The 7,531-nt window shown below is 38.2% G+C and overlaps 1 pseudogene; it reads right to left on the bottom strand.

Moving 5' to 3' along the window:
• Positions 1 to 1,805: 1,805 nt before the first annotated feature.
• The window catches only part of LOC123506493, an 11,211-nt pseudogene continuing 5,485 nt past the window's right edge, over positions 1,806 to 7,531 (bottom strand).

Below are 7,531 nucleotides of genomic sequence, written 5' to 3' on the forward strand. Positions count from 1 at the left end.
TAATGCATTACCAAATTTTCATCATATTGATTATCTTCTTGTGTATGTAGTATGTATCGCGGCTCTCAAAACGAACGGGCGTATCTCAGATTTCTCGATTTTTCAGGAGAGCGATCTAAAGTTTTTTACCAAATGCTTTCATTCACTACTAGAACAGTTTTAAAGGTATTTAGGTGCAATGAACTTCCATATGTAGACGAAACGTTGAATTTTTTAATGCATAAACTCAGGTTGTCATTGAATGAAGTTTTTAGGTATATTTAGGGGAGAGAAGATGATACGCCTGTTCGTCTTGTGACCTAAAGTTTTTTTAAATGTGAGCGTTTAGTTACGCCACAGATACGCCTGTTTGATTTGTGACTTACATTTCTTTTATAATGTGAAGTTTTAGTCGAAAGGATGTATTTCAGTTCTTTAGCCTGAACTGCCAGGTCGAAGGGGTGTATCTCATGTTTTTTGTCACAGCGTAATGGTTACATACGGCAGTTAACACCTTACACTGCTTTGTTTTGTCAAATATTCAATGTACAGATTTTATCTAACTTTTTGTTATCACCATCTTCTTCTACAGTATATATAGAGTAACTGATGATAAGCACAACTCTCAATGAGAACTGAAAAGCCCCAAACTTACCTAATTTAAGAGCAACAGAACTCTCGACCCACCCTTGGCTTTGTGTTTTGAAGACGACATTATCGCAGTTTTCTTCGGTGAATTATCATAAAAAAAAGAAAACGGCTTGAACATGGAACGTATGGGTATCTACATTAAAATTGATACAATATACCTTTTGAGTTAACACAAACAGGCGTATCTTGGCATACGCCCACTCATCATAATAACAGCGTATATCCTTTTCGTAACAAATGGGCGTATCTAAACGTACGCCTCTTTGCCATGCAACTATTCATCTTGTTTTGAGATACGTATATGATGAAAGACTTGGTATCTCAAAAACTAATGCACTTTGACATACGCCACTTTGACAGTTCGATAAATCTCGGCACAAGCATTCTGGTGGTGTTAATATCTCAATTTTGCCAAAAACTGAGATACGCCCGTTCGTTTTGAGAGCCGCGGTATGCATGTACTCATGATAATAAAAACAAAATAATTGTGGTCAATGGTCAATACTCATTGATAACTGACTCAGTGATAGACTACCACTCTTTCTCTCTTTCTTCAGTTTCCGGCCGCGGTAGCTCGGCGAGATGCTTCTGTACTGGTACGACTGAATGTGCTTGTACCGTCTAGCGTCTGTGCCGGGACTCTGCTGATTTCTACCGCTAAGAATGAATCATGTGTCTTAAATAGTAAAATACAGCAGGTTTACCAGAACTTTCATGACAGGCATACTATGCCTCATTAATATGTAAAGTAATGCTAACCTTCACAAACATGTCAAGTAAGAAAATTTTCCTTTTTGAAAGAGGCAGGAAGAACAGAAAAGTCATATATATATATATATATATATATATATATGTATGTACAAATTTACAGACAATAGCTAAGTAACAAATTTGTACACTAACAATATTCACAAAATGATTCTTTCTCAATGAATATGATATATGCATCAAATGATATCATGTTGCTGCTCACCCAGTACGTGTCATAACCTTCTAAGTGAACAGTAGAGACACAAATATACATGAAAGAACAATGAAGAACATGGCACAATGATGGAAGAAAATAACATCCAAGACACCAGTCAGAACAGTCATGGCAGAAAAGATGATGAGGATAACAACTGTCTTTTATCTGACATGCCAGCAAAATGAGCCATATCTTTTTTAACTCACTGGTAGCAAAGACTACTTGATAATGTGAGGTTCCTGTTAACTCATGTTTACTGACCATATATCTGTTTTTGACCACTGAGAACTGTGTCTGAGAATGTTCTTCCTCCAACAGGCCGGTGGAACACTTACACACCTTCCTGGTGTGTCTACAATAATATTATTACATGAACTTTGGCTTAATAATTTTGTATCTTGAGCAGGATACACTGTGACTAAACCAATACCATACATACATAAATCTACATTATAAATCTCACTCGCATTCAACCTTTGGTACAAGTAATCCTTCAAGACATCTTTATGTACAGGTGATGACAGTGGGAGGTGCAGGATGATGATGTGTACAAATGGTAGTATGGTGAGCACATCTCTTGTATAAACAATTTTGTAATAATCACCAATACTTTCAAAAAATATCTTAGTTTATGACATGCGTGCCTACGGTGAGGGCTGCAGATGTCCCACACACAAGAGATGGAACACCACACAGCACTCCCCAGCTGAGGGAGGATACTTCACTATCCAGTAGCTGACTCCTAGAGACTGGTGTGGCTGCCTCAGGATCCTCTAATACGGAGTGTGATCTGGGAGCCTACTTGGAATAGCAATGTGGGATATTTGGCGTAATTATTTCAGGAAGCACTTTCCTAAAGAGACTCACTACACACACAGGAATGAGAAAAGAAATGGACAGTTTTGAAAATGCCATTAGATGACTCTGACTATGAATGATGAAAAACCAAGATGAACCTTAAAAAAAAAAAAAAAAAAAAAAAAAAAAAAAAAACATTGTAATTTGTTAAGTCATAATGTGAACTCCATAAATATAAATCAAGACCAGGAATGTAGCATTAAACTTTAGATCACAATCATATGGTGAAATCTGAGACTGTCATGCATTCCACCTGCCTTAAGGGAAAAGTATGACTATCTCATATCACACTAGCTTGAAGTTTATCAAGATCTGGCTTTCGACTGATGGAGCCTTACCTCCGCGGAAGAGTAGAGGGCTGTGTGGTGGTGGTGGTGGAGTGGCTAAGAGCAGGGTGTGAGGTGGCACCACCAGACTGGTGTCTGGACAACCATTCTGCAGCAACAGATCAATGACTTCCTTGTCTCCTGCCCTCCGGGCATAGAAGAGGATGGACCGTCCATCTGCATCAAGTGCCTTCACATTGGCATTGGACTGCAAACAGAATTCATTTTCAAACTTAAAAATCTAACAGGAACTTGTTTAAACATGAATGTATGTATGTATAACCAACATACATATATAATGATGACCAGGGGCATCACTAGGTTTTAAGAACAGCCCCCAGGAGGTTCACAGAATGCAAGTGCGTGATGTGCAAGTGAAAAATTTTTGCACTTCCAAAATCTTTTTGCTCACAACTTTTTGGCACTGAATTAAAATTACACAAACTATGAAGAAATACAAATGGTTGAAACTGGAAATTGAAGAAAGCTATAGTCATCTTTGGTAAGCATGAGATAACCCAAACACATAAGGACAGTGTTGCTGCATGGAAAAGCTCATCAGGCAACTTGCAAATTCCTGCATATTTATATTGAATTTGTCTGCACTTTTTGAAAAACAGAAAAAAAAAAAATACATAAAATAATTTGGGGGGCTTAAGAATATTTTAGGGGGGCTTCAGCCCCCCAAAGTAGGCCTAACAATGCCCATGATAATGACATATTCATGAACCATAATTTCAAAATATACAGAAGGTATTCTAATCAGACTTTTATTTCTTATAATGTTCTTTAATTCTTGCATCATCGAAATGATTTTTTTTTTCTCCATAAACATGACCTACTAACAATATTAAGCCTTTCAAGCATAGATGATATATATATATATATATATATATATATATATATATATATATATATATATATATATATATATATATATATATATATATATATATATATATATATATATATAGATATTTATGAACTTGAGCAACTTACCCAGAGAAGCAGCTGTACACAGGGTAAGGAGGGAAAGCCAGCAGCCAAGTGCAGTGCTGTCCTCATGTCTCGTGGAGGTGCCAGTGGATTATTGATGGTGTCGCCGGCATGGGAAGCAGTGCCGAGAGTCGCTTGGTGTCTCCACGACACATACAGTCTACAATCTGCAAATAAAATACCAATACGTTTACAACTATAAATCAATAAAGACAAAGAAAAAAGTAATAATCCCAGAGATACTATCACCCATGAATCTGAAGTGATGGAGCAAATGTAGACAATAACTGATATTTAGCATTGATTTCATGGTCTTAGGAACCTCATGTGATGAATGATTCTCTCTCTCTCTCTCTCTCTCTCTCTCTCTCTCTCTCTCTCTCTCTCTCTTCTACCAAGCTAAGTTAAAAAGCAAAGATAAAATATCAGGTCAATCTTTCCTGTACAAGCAGGGTTGAAAGTGGTGGGTGTGTTAACCACAGCGCATCCAGCAAAATGAAGAGAATAGATTTTGATGTGGCAGTAAAAGAAAACATATTGAGATGCTTCAATTATCAGGAGGATACAGATGAATATGATATGATAAGACCATATATGAAAGTATTATGTCAGAGGGTGAATATCTATAGCATGAAATTACATAATATTGGAATGTTAGAGAGAGAAGGTGAAGAAATGAAAGATGTGGAACCTACTTGGATGAGAAATATGAAGCGGAGAGTGGATTCCACCTCATGTGAATTTTCAAGAACTTTGAATATTAAAAGTAAATATCCTGATACAGAGGATGAGGAAAAATTACTGCCTTAAATCACCGGGAATTATAATGAAAGGCATGCACTATGTAGATAGTACAAGATTTTATGTATAGATTGCTAATCAATTAGAGTCAACAATACTTCTCAGTGCAATGGAGGCTATATTCATTAAACTCACTTGTTCATTCAGGGGGATGTTTGACTGAGGATGAGCCAAGAACTCTTTCCCCTCATACTTGACCCTGATCCAGCGTTCCTTGTCTTCCCTGCTGGACCAAGGATTGGGTTTGGTTTGGCCTCACACAGATTCGCTTCCCACACATGGTTGCCAACTTCATTCCCAAGAGCCATCATGACTGAGATGGGGCCAGACCTATAACAAAAATTATAAAGGTACAGTACATAACTTTTGTGAACACTGCACACACGATGAACAAAAATATATTCCGACTGGAAAATCAATGCAAGTGTATAAATATTTTTAAAAATGCTGTACACCTAATACTTTTCATTGTGCCTTTATAAACTTATTTCCAGTACCACAACACTTAATGTAAGTAGCAAGAATGATCACTCTTTTTAAAAGATCAAACATTCACATCACATAAAACAATTATTCACATAAATGTACAGAAGACTCCATTACTGAAAGATGAATGAGGAAACACTTATTAGAGACAACACAAGTCAGAGTCACACTTACGGCCACTCATCAAGGTCCAGCGACCGGACTTTGGATATATGCGAGCCTAGGTTCCTGTGGATGCCGGAGCACTCAATACACATGAGCACCCCGAGGTTGATACTGGCCCACTCAGGATCTGTGAGGGCAAGGAAGGTGAGATTGAGAAACCAGTGTTGGGTTGCTTCATCCAACAAGTATGTTTACTTTCTTCTTGAAACATTATCTGAAGTATTTACCTTAATCCCCCAAAATAGGATGACTATTTAATTTCTATTTGTCACATGTATCAATCAAGGTGCAATCAAAGAGCAAAGAAAATATAGATAAATAAATATGAATGAAAATCAGTGATGACTAAATGGCAAGTGGGCACCAGTTCTTCCATAAATCCTGATTATCTGGGCTTGATGTGGTAACAATTGTGTTGGTGACTACGCCTTTGAAGGAACTGATATCAAATATATACAGATCGAAGTACATATAAAAATATTAATCCCACAATGATAACATTGCCAGCTTCTTATTTACATAAAAAACCTTTTCAACAAATATTGACAAAAAACTAAATCCACCAGTTACACCAGTGAAGTAGTTTTCCCCAATACACTTACTGGGGGCATCACAGTCAACACAGTTCAGGTTCCCAGGGACTTGGTTCTTGATGGTAATGATGGCTTGGGGATCAATGGGGTGGGCTTGGCGGGTCCGGCTCTTATTGGACTCATTGCCCTGAAGGGAGCACAAAATCTGCTGCTCAATGACTGTCACCCACTCATCTCGCTCCTCCTGACTTGCTGCCTCAAAGTGCCACTGCTTGTTGTCCAGTGACACAAGGCTGAATTCATACCCATCAGAGTCTGCAATGAAAGAATTCTTACTTATAAGATTAAAGAACATGTGACAAGCAGGTAAAGGTAGACACATCTTAGAAAAGAGGAAAAAACTCAGAACGACAAAACCACAACCAGAATGTCACGTTACCTTCACACTCCGCATTCTTGTTTCCAGTGCTCTTCATTCTTCTGTGTCGCTTTTTGACATTGGGCGTTTCAATCTTGGAAGAGATGCTGCTGGAATCAATGCCGTTGACTCCTGCTGGATCCTGGAGCGTCTCATAGGACATGAGAGTCACCTGTACAGGAATGGCAAAACATTTCAGTTTTCAGTTGAACCTCTAAAGTTTTGGATATGAGCCTATTATATAGACAGATAGTTTTATATTTAAAAAAGGAAGTAAGAAATGGGACTGCCAAATATATTTACCTTGTCTTTGTTTGACTGTGTGGGTCCAGTGAGAGATGCTCGGCCAGCGAGGGGCGGGCCCGGGGTGCCTGTGGGGTTAATGCTGAGGGTGTTCAGATCTGAGGCAAGGGGATCACTGCCACTGCTGCCTCCTACCACCTTGGAACCACGTGGCTTCATGCCGGGAACCTTCACGGTGGTGTACTGGAGTGAGATTTCTTTCCCATGCACATCTTTCATGTAGTTCTGCAAAATATAAAGAAATGAATTTCTACTACTACTATTACTACTACTACTATTACTACTACTACTACTACTACTACTACTACTACTACTACTACTACTACTACTACTACTACTACTACTACTACTACTACTACTACTACTACTACTACTACTACTACTACTACTACTACTACTACTACTACTACTACTACTACTACTACTACTACTACTACTACTACTACTACTACTACTACTACTACTACTACTACTACTACTACTACTACTACTACTACTACTCACTGCTACTACTACTACTACTACTACTACTACTACTACTACTACTACTACTACTACTACTACTACTACTACTACTACTACTACTACTACTACTACTACTACTACTACCACTACACATACGATTAAGTGTACGAATATTACAGACAAGCCCAAATTATCTCATCCCGCTTAGGAATCGAACGCGGGGCCTCTCAGTTGTGTGAGGAAGGTGTCAACTCAACTGTCAGCATCCCTATAGATTTGGTCATTCGTCCTTGACGGCTGAGGCCGTTAGGGGTAGTTAGAGGCGTTATTTTTCATCAACCGTGGCATAGTGCTGCATCATTTTATGTCTGTCTGTCTCTGATATATATAATGCATTACCAAATTTTCATCATATTGATTATCTTCTTGTGTATGTAGTATGTATGTATGTATGTATTCATGATAATAAAAACAAAATAATTGTGGTCAATGGTCAATACTCATTGATAACTGACTCAGTGATACCACTCTTTCTCTCTTCCTTCAGTTTCCGGCCGCTTGGCTCGCGCCCCGCGCGGGACTC

Source organism: Portunus trituberculatus, chromosome 20, assembly GCF_017591435.1.
Source record: "Portunus trituberculatus isolate SZX2019 chromosome 20, ASM1759143v1, whole genome shotgun sequence".
NCBI classification, from domain to species: domain Eukaryota; kingdom Metazoa; phylum Arthropoda; class Malacostraca; order Decapoda; family Portunidae; genus Portunus; species Portunus trituberculatus.